Raw genomic sequence first — 16,490 nt, 5'->3', positions numbered from 1 at the left:
GAGTAAAATCATAAACTGGTACGTCGGTAAACTATTTACGTGTTATTTAATGGGTAAATTTATTATAAGTGTCTCGGTTTAGGATAAATTTGTTAAAGATATATCAATTTGGGGTCTTTAATGGTCAAAAAATTAGTTTGAGATAAATTTGTCACGAGTGTACCTGTTTGAAGTTTTTTAGGATAGTAACCCAAGATAAAAATGGTATGAAAATGCATGTCTCATTTAGGTTGCCGGATCTTAAGATTAAAATTAGGTTCCATTTGTTCTGCAGAAAATGAACAATTTTAAAAAATTTCAAATAAGGGCTTAAAGTGCACTCATTTTCTAAACTAAAGACCTGAAGTGGTTATATCGGTTTTAAAGGAGAACTGAACTAATTATATTTGTTTTAAATAAGGGCATACCCTCATCGGCTCATTGGCCAACAAAAAATTCTAGCCGACCCAGGGGATATTTTTTTTTGTCAAAATGCAATTTAAATTCAACAAAATAAAATTTAAATTTAGATTAAATTAGATTTTTATTTGAAAATTAGATTAAAAATTGAAAAAACTTAAACTCTATGAAAAAAACAGAGGTAGCTCCTCCCACCTATGGCTATCGCCCCATCGTTGGTGGGGTGGCAGCGTAGGTTGGCGCTTGGGCGAGGGTTGCCCACCCTTGCCCCAACCTGGGCGAGTGTCACCCACCCTTGTGTAAGTGTCAGCAGCCCTTGCCCAACACCCCTAGACCTCGAGCCTAGTTTTGAGAGAGGGTCATCACCCCCTCTTGCCCCGACAAAGGCATTGCCTCCGATTGACGAGGGATCCTAACTCTCGCCTAGGTGCTTGTGACCTCATCGGCCATCATCGCTGCCCCACTGGCAATGGGGCTAAGATGAGAGGTGGGAAGGAGCCCTCCGTTCCATCTCTGTTCTTTTTTTTTTTTTGTAATTTTTTTGTTTGTTTTATGGAAAAAATAGAAAAATTTAAAATACAAAATTGCCCTTATCAAACAGTGAGTTGAGGCTCTTTTTTGAAATCGATATAATCACTTTAGATCTTTATTTGGAACAAAGTTTACTTAATATCCTTATTTTAGAAAATAATGGCATTTCTTGCCATTATTTGAAATAATGTCCATTTAAGGTTTTTATTTAAAAAATGTTGGTACTTTAAGTATTTTATTTGGAATTTTCCCAAAAATATTTCTTTAAAAATGATTGCTTGTTATAAAAATGAATAAATAAAACGTATTCTCTTCAATTACGAAAATTTCCCGAGAAATGACACATGTAAGAGCACCATTGGGTGCGGAAGAATGCTCATCTTCAAGCATTGGGGTACGATGCATACACTTTAATAGACAAGGACAGAATTTGAGATGAGCATGTAAATAATATAGATTGTGCTTAAATTTTTCTGCATATTTGTCTCAAGGTAATATAGCTAAATGCCCAATATGAAATATTGATGTTTTTGCTGTCCTGTATGAACTATAATTATGTCAACACTAAAATTCTGTTTTCTTTTCCCGAATCTCCTAGTTAATTGATTGAATGATGGTTCTACGTTCCTGGGAAATTGACTAAAATTCATTACACGTTTCGAGAGTAGAGAACATGTTGACCTCTCCATAGAGTAGTCAATGTAAAAGAGTGCTTTGACCAGAAAAAAAAAAAAAAAAAATGAAAAAATTGCTGCCACTGTGGACCATCAAAATGATGTTCCTATTTCACCAAGAAAGATGAGATAATATTAGAATACATTTATTTTGCGGAAAATTTCATGTCCAAGGGAAATTTTTTACACCTACTTTGTTAATTTACAAATTTAATTAAATTTAATTAGAAAAGATGAATTATAAAAGCTTAAAAATTATTTTTATAAAAAAATTCAAAACAATCTATAATTAAATTAATATCATTTTTGATATCCTTATGAAAATAATTATTCCATTAATAAATGAATGTCAACCCGAGGTAATTCTAAATGAAGTTCCATCTTTACTATTATTGTTCTTCCATCTCTTTCAAGTGACATGACATTTCATTTTTAGCTAATACGGGATTATGTCTCAAAACTTAATAACAATGTCATTTACTGCTTTTTGCTCGATTCGTATCGAATTTACTCTTCCATACTCACCTTTATATTTTTTGTACGTTGTTTCTTTGTAATGTCGTTGATTATCTTTACACGTGTCTAATGTCTTTGATTTGCTTAGATTTTCATTCAACGGTTAGGCCACCTTTTAGAAATTATCCCAATCAATCCAAACAACAGCGCGTGAACACCTAGTGGAAAGAATTTTAGGATTTCATAATTTGATAAGATCGCATGAATCGCTTTTTTCAGCAAGTAAATTGAGCTTAAAGATCGAAAGGGCGTTAATTAGACATTAGTACAATCATGTTCTCGACCCTTGATTTCTAGTTCATAGTAAGTGAAATGTTCTCCTGCATTTTATTTATTTTTAGTCGATCTTCATAAGTTAATGACAACTCCTTTGGAGGATAGTATATCATCTTTAAAATCAACGAATTTGATTTTCCTAATGTCGCGCGCGATAAAAATTTAGAAGAACCCCGTGCCGAGCGAAATTTGTGGTGATGCTAGTTCCTATTTGACAATCCGCTAAATCTGCTTCCCTCGGGAAGACCCCATTTAAGAGGATCCTGACATATTTTTCATCCTAAGGGAAGAGAGAAATGTAGGAGCACCATTGGATGCGGAATAATGCTCGTCTTCAGGTATTCGGATATGATGCAAATACTTTAATTGACGAGGACAGAATTTAAGATGAGCACGTAAATGACATAGATTGTGCTTAAATTTTGTCCACATATTTACCTCAAAGTAATATAGCTAAATGCCTAATTTGAAATATTGATGTTTGTACTGTCTTATATGAACTATAATTATGTCGACACTAAAATTATGTTTTCTTTCTCCGGATCTTCCAGTTAATTGATTAAATGATAGTTCCATTCCTGGGAAATTGACTAAAATTCATTACACGTTTGGAGAGGAGAGAACATGTTGACCTCTTCATAGGGTAGTCAAGAGTGCCTTGACAAAAAAATAAAAAATTAAAGGATTGTAGCGACTGCGGATCATCCAAATGATGTTCCTAGGTGTTCTTTCACCAAGAAAGATGAGATAATATTAGAGTATATTTATTTTGCGAAAAATTTCATGTCTATGTAAAATGTTTTACACCTGCTTTCTTAATTTACAAATTTAACTAAATTTAATAAGAAAACATCAATTTTAAAAACTTAAAAAGTTATTTCTATAAAAAAGTCGAGACTAGATTTAGATTAATATAATTATGGGTATCTATAAATAAATTAATATCATTTTTTGATATCCTTATGAAAATAGTTATTCCAAAAATAAAGGAATGTCAACTTGAGGCAATTCTAAATGAAGTTTTTTTTTTTTTTTGATGACCTATGAAACCCCGAAAGCCGACAGTGGCGGAAAGAACTTGAGGGGCGCGCAAGGCGGCCACCACACTCATGCCGGTTAAGTCACCAAGTAACGCCACTAGGATTCGAACTTGGCACCTTTTGTGGGAGGTACAAAGCTCAAGCCAACAACGCCACCGCAACGGGTGGTGTTTTATCTTTACTATTACAGAGGCCATAAACTAAAATATACTTAAATGAAACCATCATAAAATTCATGGAGATGAAAAGGGTAAAAATGTAATAAAAATAGTATTTTTTTTTTTTTTGTTGATTTAGGAAATCAATTGAAATAAAACATATTCTAAAATTTGAGCAATGATATCATTATGTAAACTTGTAAATAGTATTAAAAAACTAATTTGACTTTATTTTAAAAGTCAAGGAAATAGATTGAACAAAATTAATATCTTGAGGACTAGGTTGACCAAATTTAAAATTTGCAAACTAAATTGAATATTTATGAATAGTTTAAATACCATACTGAACGGATTAAAAGTTCAAGAATAATATTGTATGTTGGGTAAAAGTTTAGAAATTATTAGTGTGACTTTTTACTTAATTCCTTAAAAAAAACCACAAACTTTAGGTTTAGTCTCAAATTTGCCTAAATTTTTTCTTATTTAAAAAATGGTTAATACTATGAAATACCCTAAATTGGTATATTCGTGACAAATTTATCTTAAACTATTTTTTTATTATCAAAAACCCTAAACTAGTACATGTATAATAAATTCCCCCAAATGATCACAAAAAAACCAAAAATTGATGCACTTGTGACAAATTTATCATAAATTAATTTTTTGATCGTCAAAAACTCAAAACCGATATATTTGTGACAAATATACCCTCCTTTAACTTAGATTATTACTCTTAAAAACCACAAAATTGGCATAACTATGACAAACAAAGTGTAAAATCACAAACCGGTACACTAGACAACTATTACATGTCATTCAACTTAGTAATTTAATAGTAAAATTCAATAGAAACTAACAAAAAGTAAATTTATTACAAATGTACTAGTTTTGGGTAAATTTATCAAAGGTATACCGGTTTGAGTTTTTGGTGGTTAATAAATTAATTTGGGATAATTTATAACAATTGTACTAATATGAGGTTTTTCATAGTATTAACCCTTAAAAAAATTCTTAATTTTCCTTCTAGTCCTAAATCTACCCCATTAAGCTTCTGCCCAAAAACTACTATTTCATTAGTTTTGGATCACGCAACGAAGTATCTTTTATCAAGTGTTATATTTTAATTTTTATTAAAGGAGACTCGGGTTCTGTGTTAATATTGGACAAAGCGGGTCAAATGCAAACAAATATATATATATATATATATATATATATATATATATATAATATTCTAATGAAGTTGCTTAACAGGCCTAACATGAGTTCGAAATTAATGATAATCAATGTCAAAATCCAATCAACAGTTTGATTTTAACTCACTTCAACGTATTAATGAAAGCCCATTAAAATTAAAGTGGTTTGTACAATATGGAGGTTGATTTGACAACAATGAGTATTAACAAGAGCACTTGGAAAACAATGCTTTCAAATAAGTTCGAGAACACAATGTTGGAACCCAATCAATGACACTAGACCATGAGAATAACACTTAGTAGACATTGCACATGGATGGATATGAGGACACAATGTCGGAATCTAATCAAGGATACTGGACAGTGACAGTAACACCTAGTGAGTACTACTTTTTGATGGATACAAGAACATAACATCGAAATCTAATCGACATTGCTAGATAATGACAACAATACTTAGTAAACACTGCTCCTAGATGAGTATGAAAATAAAATATCGGAATCTAATTGACGACGTTAGATAGTGACAACAACATCTAGTTAACACTGTTCTTAGATGGGTATGAGGATACAATATCATAATCTAATCGATAACACTAGATAGTATAATAGCGCTGAAATCTAATCGACAATATTACTTGGGATATAGACATTTGCAAGAACTGAATCTATGACGAGAATCTTAAGCTATAGCTAAACTAGACTAATCTAAGATAAAGAGTAAGATAAAGTAGTTTTGCATATTATTCGAGGGGAAGAGGAGGCTTCTCCATTGGAGTGCCCACGATATTTATAGGCCAACTTGATTACCATCGGTGGTCGGTTGCTTCCTCCTTAAAAGTCGCTCCACTTTTTATATTGAATCGCCTTATTTGCATTTGGTTACTTTCTGACCCGTTCGACGATGTTCTTATGACTTGTCCAGTAAGTGTTAACCGTTCTTTTGATTTTGGCACCCTTTTAAGTATCGACCATTCTAGCCAACACTTAGCTGTCAATATTATGTCTTCAATAATGTCTCTTGGTTTAGACACATGATAACAATTGCTCTGTTATCAAGTCATGTATCTCCACTAGTAGGTCCATCGAAATCTAACTCAAGGGCTCTCGAAATTCTTGGCCATCCTTCGTTTTTATGACTAGTATGGACTGGGTTGACGTAAATCATGGCACATATGTGGTCGTGAGGGTAATTTCAAATGTTTTATCCCTCGTGATCAGCATATGACAGCAGGGGTATTTTTTGGATGTCAACAACCACTATAAGTATTCTAACATGGTAGTTCCACGTCAACACTATGTCTACATCAGTTGCTAACATGGAATAATTCCACTGAAAACATCGACATTCCATTCTCCGAAGATTGGGGGAAATTAGAAGTAGTTATGGCTTGCTTCTTCACTTCTTCAATTAGCGCTCAAAGAGAGAGAATAATTTCTTCATTCCTCTAAATCTCATCGCTCCCTCCATATCAAAGTCAGTCTTGATGCCACAAAGCCGAAGCTAGGGAGCTTTCCATCCTTTGTGCTTCAGCTCATTTCCATGTGTTAACCTCTCGATTTGTTTTGTCAAAGGAATTGATGATGGACCGGAGGAATTCCTTCGTGAATTAATGAGTAGTGGACTCCAAAGCGCTTGATCTCTTCCAATGTGAACATTCTTGCACATAATTGTGCTCGATCGCTCAGAAAAGAGGGTGGCAGAATTCTCCAATACTCAAACAAGAACAAATATTGTTCAAGTTTTGCCAAGCCAATCTTCAATTGATATCTCAGAACCTCCATGCACATAAAAATCTGGAATTGGTGGTGGATTGTGAAACTGTGGACCAAGAAATGCTTAAATGTTCAGTGCTTGCTGTTAGATGATATTTTCTTGCAAACTGAAAAGTGCTAATTCTTATGTTTCTTGTAAATGGATTTGATTGCATACGATATGTCTAGTATGGCTATATACTACGCGTTGAGTCATGCTTGCTGTGGTGGGATCAAAATTCATGAGAGTGATGTCCATATTTGCAATCACCAATCAAGCGTGTGGTTGGATGGAGTTTTCTTGAACCAGAGTTATAGGAAAATATGGCCCATTAGACAACTATGAAATAAACTAAAAGAAACCAAGATAGAATTATTATGTCGTTTGGACACTAGCAAGAGAAAGAAATGAATGAATACATTAATTCTAAAAAATCTTTTATGCATTTAAAATTAAAGATATAATAAGAGTATAAGTGAGAAAGAAGCAATATCTGTTTACAAACACAAGAATCTTTCTATAAGATTACAACCTGGTGACATTCCGTGGCTTATATATAGGTCCCAAAACCAATCGGAAAAGATCCTATAAAATATATAATAGCACTAATCCAGATACAAGTGTGACCAAGGTGTTAGACTAAATATAAACTAAAACCTGACGATCCTGATTTATCAATCACGGATAAATCCGTACAAAAGTCGGGATCGATTTGTGGAAATGTAAAGATCAACATACCTCTGGCCATTGATGAAAATCTACAAAGGCGGAAAACCTCAAAACCTTGGACGGATCCACATAGCACAATCGATTTGTGATATGGAGACACTAGATCTCGACATCTTGTTCTACTAGCCAATATCCCTCAAACCTGATGGTGTGTTTTCTGTAGTGATAGGGTTTGAACTAGACGACCGGACATTTTATTCCATTTCTTATGTTACCGACAACTTCCATCAATACCGTTATGGTAACATATTAACAGGCAAATATCACATAATAAACGTGGGTGATAAATTGGGCAATAAATCGGAATTAATTGGGAATACAATTTTGGGATCATATTTAGAATAGTAAATATATATTACATATTACAACACAAGGCATATAAATAGAGATCAACAAAAATCACAATATGCTATCATTTTTTGTCAATACAACACAAAATATAATTTACACATCTACATAACAACATTCACATGAGCAGTGTAATATTTTACGGAGAAATACTAAACTAATGATTCATATGTTCCTGATAAAATTTAATGAATGCTCACTTCGTAAAATTACACTATATAAAATAAACTTCGGTAGTCAGTTTTACTATCTTGCTACTATGCATTAAACTATCGTTGTTGCGAAAATTCGGCACTTGTAGATCATTTCATATGCGCTAATCTTGATCATTAAGTTATTATCAAGAGGAAAAATTCCTAGAAGAAGTGGTTGGGTTGGGGAAGTTGGGCTTGGAGAGACTTAGAGCGCAAATGATAATCATTTTGTTGGAATCAATTTTTGGCCAAAATTTGACTTTTCTATTCTCTGAACATGTTTTTGAGCAAAAGTATATGTTTGATAATGATACAAAATTTCTGTTCTTAGAACAGAAATTTGTTTGATAGAGACACAAAATTTCTTTTCTCGAATGGCTGACGAGCAATGGGAACGGTAAAGGATGACAGGCAGCGGCCGACGGGGATGGGTGATGGAGGACAACAAGCAGTGGTGGCGAGAGGTTGTCGTAGCAAATGGCGACAGGAGGTGGCTGGCAATGACGGAGGATAGAGATTGGTGGCAGCGTGAGTAGAGACGACGGGGGACAATGGGTGCCGGGGGAGGCTAGTAGGAAGGGCAAGCGATGGGAAAAGTTTTTATTCTTTTTTATATTCGAGAAATAGTAAAGTATAAATTTTTACTTCTCATTTTCTTTCAACCTATATCTAAACTAAAATTTGTTCCAGAAATAGAAAAATAAAATCATATTATTAAATAGATTTCTATTCCAAACCTATTATTGGGAACAGAAAAAAAAAACAAATTGATTATCACGTGCTGTTAATAACTTAATAATACTTATGATAATTTTTTCTTAAGAGACCTCATTATTTTGTCACGACTTACGCCTCAAGGGACTGCCTTTGGGGGGCAGATTTAGAGGTATTTGCTCACGAGACAATCCAATCGCTTCAGCTAAAAAAAACGACTCAAATACATCATCTTATCGATGATCCAAAAGATTCATCAATCATGAGCACGGGCTCTACCAAGCCTATACGTCATAGGACGTTGGGATTGTTTTTGAAGTTTTTAGATACCAAGAGTTACTAGGGCGCGAGACAACTCTCTCTAAGGAAAATTTTGTCTTTTTTTACATCACCAAATATTTCTAGGATTGAGGACTTAATTACACTAATATTTCTATTTATGTCTTTTCAGTGCCTAACTAGTTGGTTGTCTTGGTGATTATGCAATTTTGGTTTACCTTTCATGATCCTAAAGGTATTAGTCCACTAGGGGTGCGTTTATTTGTGTTTCTGTTTAAAAATTGTTCCAATAAATAGAAATAGAAAAAAGTGTTTCTGTTCCGGAACAATTTTTTAACAAAGAAACGTATTTTGTAAACTTGTTCCGGAAATAAAAAAATAAATAGAAACACGTTTGGTAAATTTGTATAATTTTATTTCTTTTATTTTTAATATTTTTATTTTATTTTTTTTCTTATTTTTCATTTTTTTTTCTTTTTCTTCTTTTGGCGGTGCCGGCCTCGCCATGGCCGGCGACCGACCAACGAGGGCCAGCGGCCTCGCCCGGCCACGGCGAGGCTCGCCGGCCCCGGCCAGGCTCGGCCTCGCCGGATCTGGCGAGATCGAGCTCACCCAGCCCGGTGCGAGGTCGGCCTCGCCTTGGCAGGTGAGCTCGAGCTCGCCCGTCCGGCGAGGCCGAGCTTGCCCGGCCGGCCGGCGTGGCTCGGCCTCCCCCGGCCATTGCCGGTCGGCGTCGCTGGCGGTGGCCCGGCGAGCCGAGCCTTGCCCCGCTACGGCGAGGCTCGGCCTCACCGGGCGGTGAGCCTCGCCGTGGCTGGGCGAGGCCGCCGGCCCTCGTCGGCCGGTCGCCGCCATGGCCGAGCCGGCGACCGGCGAAAGAAAAAAAAGAAGAAAAGAAGAAGAAAATAAAAAAGTGTTTCTAAGTTTTGTTTCGAAATAAGAAACACAAATTTGTTGTTTCTTATTTCTGTTTCTTTTTGTTCTTGGGAACAAAAGAACAAAAAGGAAACAGAAACGCACCCAAACGCGTTTGTTCCTTTTTTGTTAAGAACAAAAAAACAGAAAAAGTGTTCAAAAACAAAAAAAAAAGAAACGCAAACAAACAGACCCTACGTGTCTAAGCAAATGTTCTTGTGGGGAGTTCATTGAGATTTTAAACTAAGCCTCTCCTAATCTAGGAAAGTGATTAACACTCAATTTATTGAAACGTGGTGCCGAAAGTAAAAACGCTATGAATTGAAAGCGGCTACCTAAGTACGAGAAACTTAAATGTCCCGCAATCTGTCGGGTAAATAATACATGGCCTTGTTGTTGAGTCTTGGGACATGAACCCTCAAAAAACTTGCTATTGAAAAGCTAAGGCGAGCCTAATTCTATTTGATTGATTAGAGCTAAACCTAAGCTATTTGTTTAAAAATGAGGCTCAGTCTAAGTTGATTTTTAATTTTTTGGGAATTAAAATTGAAGCTAATCCTAAGAATGATAAACTAAACTAAACAATAAACAAAATATTACAAAGATAAGGCCAAAACGGACATCGGTCTTTCACCATTGCCATCGACTCGTCATTAGCCACCGTCTCCAAGGACTGCCATCTTTGCCCATGTCCCGACAAGTGTCAGCTTGGACATTCATTCATTCATCCACACAATTCATAACATGCACTCAAACAATGTGAAGCATTAGCAACGTTCACATTGAATCGTCATTCGATTTGCCTTGAGATTGGCTTTGGAGTTGATCATGCATTTCAATTATCTCATTCCACATCTTAATAGACTAGGGCTCATTAATTGAGATTAATGATAATTGACCGCTATTTGCGTATATAAAGAGATGGACAACATCATTAACCACTGACCTAATCATCCCCTCTAAAGTACCCATCGAGTCCTGCATCAGCCCTAACCATACAATCTAACAATCACATGCAATTTACACTAATTAGCCTTGAAGAATCAACTATGAAATTGTGAGCCAATGATTGAATCATTTGTTCATTTTTACTGATTCTGAGCAATTAAGTTTTAGTTCAATTGACCCACTAAATGAACTCCAATTCACTTGATTTAGGTGACATTGGAAAGCTTATGAAGTGTATTTCAAAGGTCACTAAGACTATTTGACCCAGTTTTGACCCGAAAGATCCAAAATTGACCCAGAATCAACATTGCTCCAATTTTGACCTGAAATATGACCTGGTTTTGTAAAATACAGGAAAAATATCTAGAAATTTCAAAATCCCTCCAAATATTATAGGGACTTAGATCATTCTGTTAATAACAACTTTCATGTATGGAATTTTTGCAAATAAGCCCCGAAACTATGTGATAATTGCAGGCTTTCCTAGGGACTCAATTGAAAACAGTTTTGTAGGCTGAGACCAACCTTGTCCGATTTATTGCCTAATAGACCCCCAAAACTTTGCTATTTGCTACCGAACTTTCTAGTCTACTCAATTGTTGAGAAAAATTCTAGTAGATTTTGAAATTGGCAAACTATCCAATAAATTTTCTTAATTATGATAATTGTCTTGAAGAATGTTGTTTCAAGGATACACTCGAGGGATGGAAACATCTCATTTTAGCACTATTTATAAAGTTTAGTTCAAACGAAACACACTCAAACTTAAACTCTATACTTTATTCTGAAGATAAAGACTAAGAAAATTACTCTCATTCTCATCCTGACAAGGTTTAGAATGTAGCCAATCCAGAACTTGGAAAGTTCATAACATAGCTAGTTCATAATAAAGCACATATTTAGAAGGTGACTAGTTCAGAACGAGACCGGTTACATATAACGGCTAATGATCTGGTTTAGATTTCACACCAATAAAGATTTGATTGATTCGATTGATTGACAAATCAATCCTAAAGACAAGTTATTTCTAAACAAAGAACCTCTTCTTATGGAAATTAAGACTCTAGTTGTATGAGCGACTAAAATCAAGTGGAGATTCAGTTTTTCTCACTTAACAGCAATCAAATCTTCTTGATACAGATTTGTCTAATGGGTAGATTGGAAAATGATCCTCTAGAAATTGCCCACGGGCTAGCTTGGAAATGAAGGGCTATTTAAGGAGACCAACATATTGAAAAGCAAGTAAGAGACGATGCCCAAAATATGAAATTGTAAAGTTTGAGCGTACTTCAATCATACACTTGTCTGTCGTGAACTTAAACATTTATGATAATGAGAAATACAAAAAAAAAGTAACTAAGTGAGATAGTATAATCTACCATTAAGTATTTGTATTCAAAGTTGTAATCCATTGTTGATCATATAGTAGAATCCAATTAGTTGATTATCAGTATGGGAAAATGAACGTAGGTTTGACCAAAACCGAATCACTATAAATCTTATAAGCAATCTCTCTCATCCCTAAACTCTTTTTTTTTTTTTTGCACACTCACTAATGCCTCTAAAGTCTATTCTACCGTGTAATAGATTTTTAACATTATTCTAGAATCTAATCCTTATGCAGACTTTGATCTTGACTAGTTTTATTCCGCATTAATCTATCAAGATCTTATAGAGTCACCTATTCACCCCCTCTAAGTGATACTTACTAGCTACCTCAATTGGTATTAGAGCAGGTGCTTGTTATTTTTTATTGAAGTGTTTTTCCTTTTGAGCTAATGATCTTTTATGGCTAGAATTATAACATTAGGTTTGATTGAAGTGCCAAGTCACATTAGACCTCCTTACTTAGATGGGAAGGACTATAGTGTTTGGAGAAACAAAATGAAAGCATTGCTCAGATTGAAGAATCCTTTGAAATGGGATGTTGTTGAAAAGGGAATTAATCCCAAAAGTTGCATTAGCATCAATTGGAAAAGAACATAATGAAACGCTTGAACCTTCTATTACCCTATCTTAGATTGAGATATTAAAAAAAAAAAGAAGAAGCTCTAGATGCAAAGGCTATATATTCTCTCTACCATGCTTTATCACCCCTTGTGTATAGTAGAATATCTTCTTATGAAATAGCCAAAGAAGTATGGGATAGACTTCATGTCACTGTTGAAAACTAAATTTTGATGATCCGATCATTCATTAATCGTATAGAAAATTAGGGATTAATGCTTAAACCCTAAACAAAAATATTAAAATTAAATTGCATAGCATGTAGTTTTAGGAGTATTTATTTTATTATTGCATTTGCATTGGACCGGTGATGGATGTGTTTGGGTTGATGATTTTGAACTTTAATTTGATGAGTTGGACTAAGCCCACGGAGAGAGGGAGTTGGCCCAAGCCCGTTGTTCTCTAATGACCAAAAATTCACTTATGAGGAATGGCGATTTGATATTTTTGGAAAAGATTCATAACATTTTTCCAATATTCGTTAAATCTTTTATATGTTCATGCGATTTATACATTGAGCAACATATTTCGCAGTAGATTGGAAGATTTTGAAGGAAATATCAAAATAATAAGAGGGAATATTGCATGTGGGGCATATATTAAGTGATATATTATTTGTCATAAAACAAGAAAGATTGCATAGTAAATGGAGATTTCGTGCATGAGCCGAAAAAGGAAAGGACGGAAATTATATAATATTTTATGGCATTTTCTTTCTTTGTTGGGGCCTCACTACTTTGCATATAAAAGGGAGGCCACACGTTGAATACTTGGACAGAGTATAGAGAGCCACAACAAAAGAAGGAAAGGGAAAATGACAAAGGGGGCTTCATGGCCGTTTCTCACGTGGTGGGAGTTCTTCACTTTGCCTGCCGGATGCATAGCCATGCCTCCATCTCTCACTGTTGCAATTTGTTGACACCTAAATTTTGACGATTCAATTATTTATTTATTGCATAAAAATTAGGGATTAATTTTTAACCCCTAAAAAAATAGAATTAAATTACATAACATATAGTTTTAGGAGCATTTTTTTCATTACGTTTGCAATTGACCGGCAACGGATAGATTTGAATCAATGGTGGAAGAATTTGGCCAAGCTCATTATTCTTTAAATGGGTCTATCTTAATGCCAAGGTGAAAATCACTAATTAAGTTTGATCTTAGGAAATATTGAGGCAAACTAGGATAGTGATATCAAGAAATCTTTTGGTCACCTAGCAAGCAATCGGTATGATTCTCAAGGTACTTGCGTGTGTGCTTAAAAGGAGCAAGTAAGCCATGGCTGATTCTGTTAATCGTGGAGGAAAAGAAAGAAGGGGCAGAAAGAATTCTATTGCTGACCTAGTGAATATAAACATGCAGAAAAAGATACCGAAGGAAGGGCATGAAAAGATCAGCATTATTCATAGATGGAAAGGAATTTTTAAAAGAAATTTTGTTGCATGTAAGGGGCCATACATTGTGTAAACGAGCTGTCTTTCTTCAAAAAGGAAAGGACACGATTCTTCCATGAGAACTCGTGGATTCGCAATACATACAAAGGAAAAAGTGGAAAAAAAAGAGAAAGACCCTCACAAAAGAGGGAAGTCAGTACGTGACGCTCTTTCATATATTCACGTTTCCTGTTTTGAACTGCAGAGTCGGACGCTATAAAAGCAAGCTCACGATAGACAAAAGAGGAGGGAGGCCACAGAATTGAACACACAGCCATTACACAAGAGAGTCTTCACATTCAGAGATCAAAAAGTCCAACCTCTTTTGCGACAATTTCCAGTTCACACCCAACGATCGTGCTGCCTGTTCTAGTGAGCGACGGGCCTTCTCTCCAGCTGCACCGAGACGGCCGCCACTGGAAGGAAAAGAGAACACGTTCGCGAGGGAGAGCTCTCTCTCTCTCACACTCTCCAATATTCGCCACCCACTTCATGATCTCACCCCCTCATCAATAGACACGCGGCTCCACCTCTCTCGCGGACGCCGAGAGAACATTCGCAAAAAGGGCTTCTCTATTTCAAGGCCAGCACAACACAGAGAAAAAGTCCATCGACATCTGGCTCATGCGTGACACTGAGCATCGTTAACGGACCGAGTCAGATCGTCCAGTGGATTCCAAGAGGTGAGGCCTGGTCGAAGTTTTGAAAGTCAGCAATATTGGAGCTATACACAAAGAAAGGAGTCAACACAGGGACAACAAGCGAGCATTCTGGAAGCCTTCACAAATTACAAGAGAAAGAGAGAAGAGAGGAGTCCTCTTCGGCTGGATCTAGCCTGCCGCCCATCGCATTGCCCAGTGTCCCATCTATTGTTGATTTTACGTTACCGCGCGTCGTTCCCTAGCGTCAACTTGTTGACGCATTTAACCACACGACGAGCTGCCTGACGACGTCCTTGCTGCCCTCGGAGCTTCGGTCCTTAGTCGAGTTTTTGGCTGTGCATAGCCTTGCCCACTAGCCTTGTCGGCACGAGCGCTACTGCCATTTACTGTCAGGGGAGCCGTGCTTCATGTCAACCTGCATCGTTGCCCTGCACATAACGCTTTCCGCCATTCACCATTGAGAAGCCGGTCGTGATCCCGGTCCAATTGCACTCGGTTCAAATTTGGAAAGAATATCCTCAAATTAGGTAAGATGCACATTCCCTATGACATCCCAGATTTTTAGTCCTGTTTTCTACTGGCATTTCATTGACGCGTCTGTAGCTCTATTTTCAAAACTGATCACTTATGAGATAACTAGACTATCTGGGGAAGTTATTAAAAGATTTTAATGTAATGGACTTGAGAATTCGACCAGAAGTCAACTACTTGACCATGCTAGTCTGCAAGGGTCATAACGGCATTGTCAAAATCTCTATGCCCGTAATTAAAATCTTGAGATTTTCACGACCACCGAGAGTCACTAACGTGTCGAGTGGGTTCATTGTGATTTGAAGAAAATCGACTACGGGTCATTTGCACTAAAAATTTCTGAAAACTACCTGTAATCTAGATCACGCTAAAAACGCGCCGAATGGAAATTAACCGCGAATTCAAGTCTAATTTTAGAAATTGAAGATTTCGTCACATCACAATAAATTCTAGGAAGGTCGACTCAGTTTTAGAAGATTTTTCTGAAACCCAAGATTTTTTGGGAAAAAATTGACATAGGACCGTTTCTATTTAGGAAAAGGCTGGGGTCATTTTTTATCGCAAATTTGAGATGCAAGATGGTTCAATGGGTGAGGAAAAATACTAAATTGAGTATTGACTCGATAACGGGATTTGTTATGGTCGAATTGGATTGAATTAAGTACGAACATGTGTCCAATTGGAGGAAATGGCAAGCAAATTCGTAGCTCCCCATTGCCTAGCCATTTTGGACCAATTCAAATGTCCAAGAGTGAGCCTTGGTGGAGGAAGGACAGCCAAGGAAGATGTTTGGCCAAGGATGAGTCTTGGGGGACAAGTTGTGGAAAATCAAGGCCATGGTGGCCCCCTCGCCCCTCTTGCTTCTTATCCTCACCCTTTCCCTCTTGGCCAGCCAAAACCCTCTCCATCTCCCTCCTCTCACCTTGTTCGAACCCCACCAACAGCTAAGGAGGATCGCCGGAGATAGCGGGGAGCCGCCACACGCCTTGCCGTCCACCGCCCGTCATCGTCCACGCGTGCACCACCACTCGCGCCAACCCATGCGACCCCGACCCTCCCATCCGCACCTCACACCATCCCAACCTCTGTCCAGCAGCTTGTGGAGCTCAACCGGAGCTCGTGCTTTGCCGTTACGCCATCGTTAAGCCCCACCATGGCCCGATTTGGCCCTTGCACTCTTCCTC

The sequence above is a fragment of the Eucalyptus grandis genome, chromosome 8, assembly GCF_016545825.1.
Source record: "Eucalyptus grandis isolate ANBG69807.140 chromosome 8, ASM1654582v1, whole genome shotgun sequence".
In the NCBI taxonomy this organism is placed as follows: Eukaryota; Viridiplantae; Streptophyta; class Magnoliopsida; order Myrtales; family Myrtaceae; genus Eucalyptus; species Eucalyptus grandis.
The sequence above is the reverse complement of the archived record's forward strand: the minus strand, read 5'-3'. Positions refer to the sequence as shown.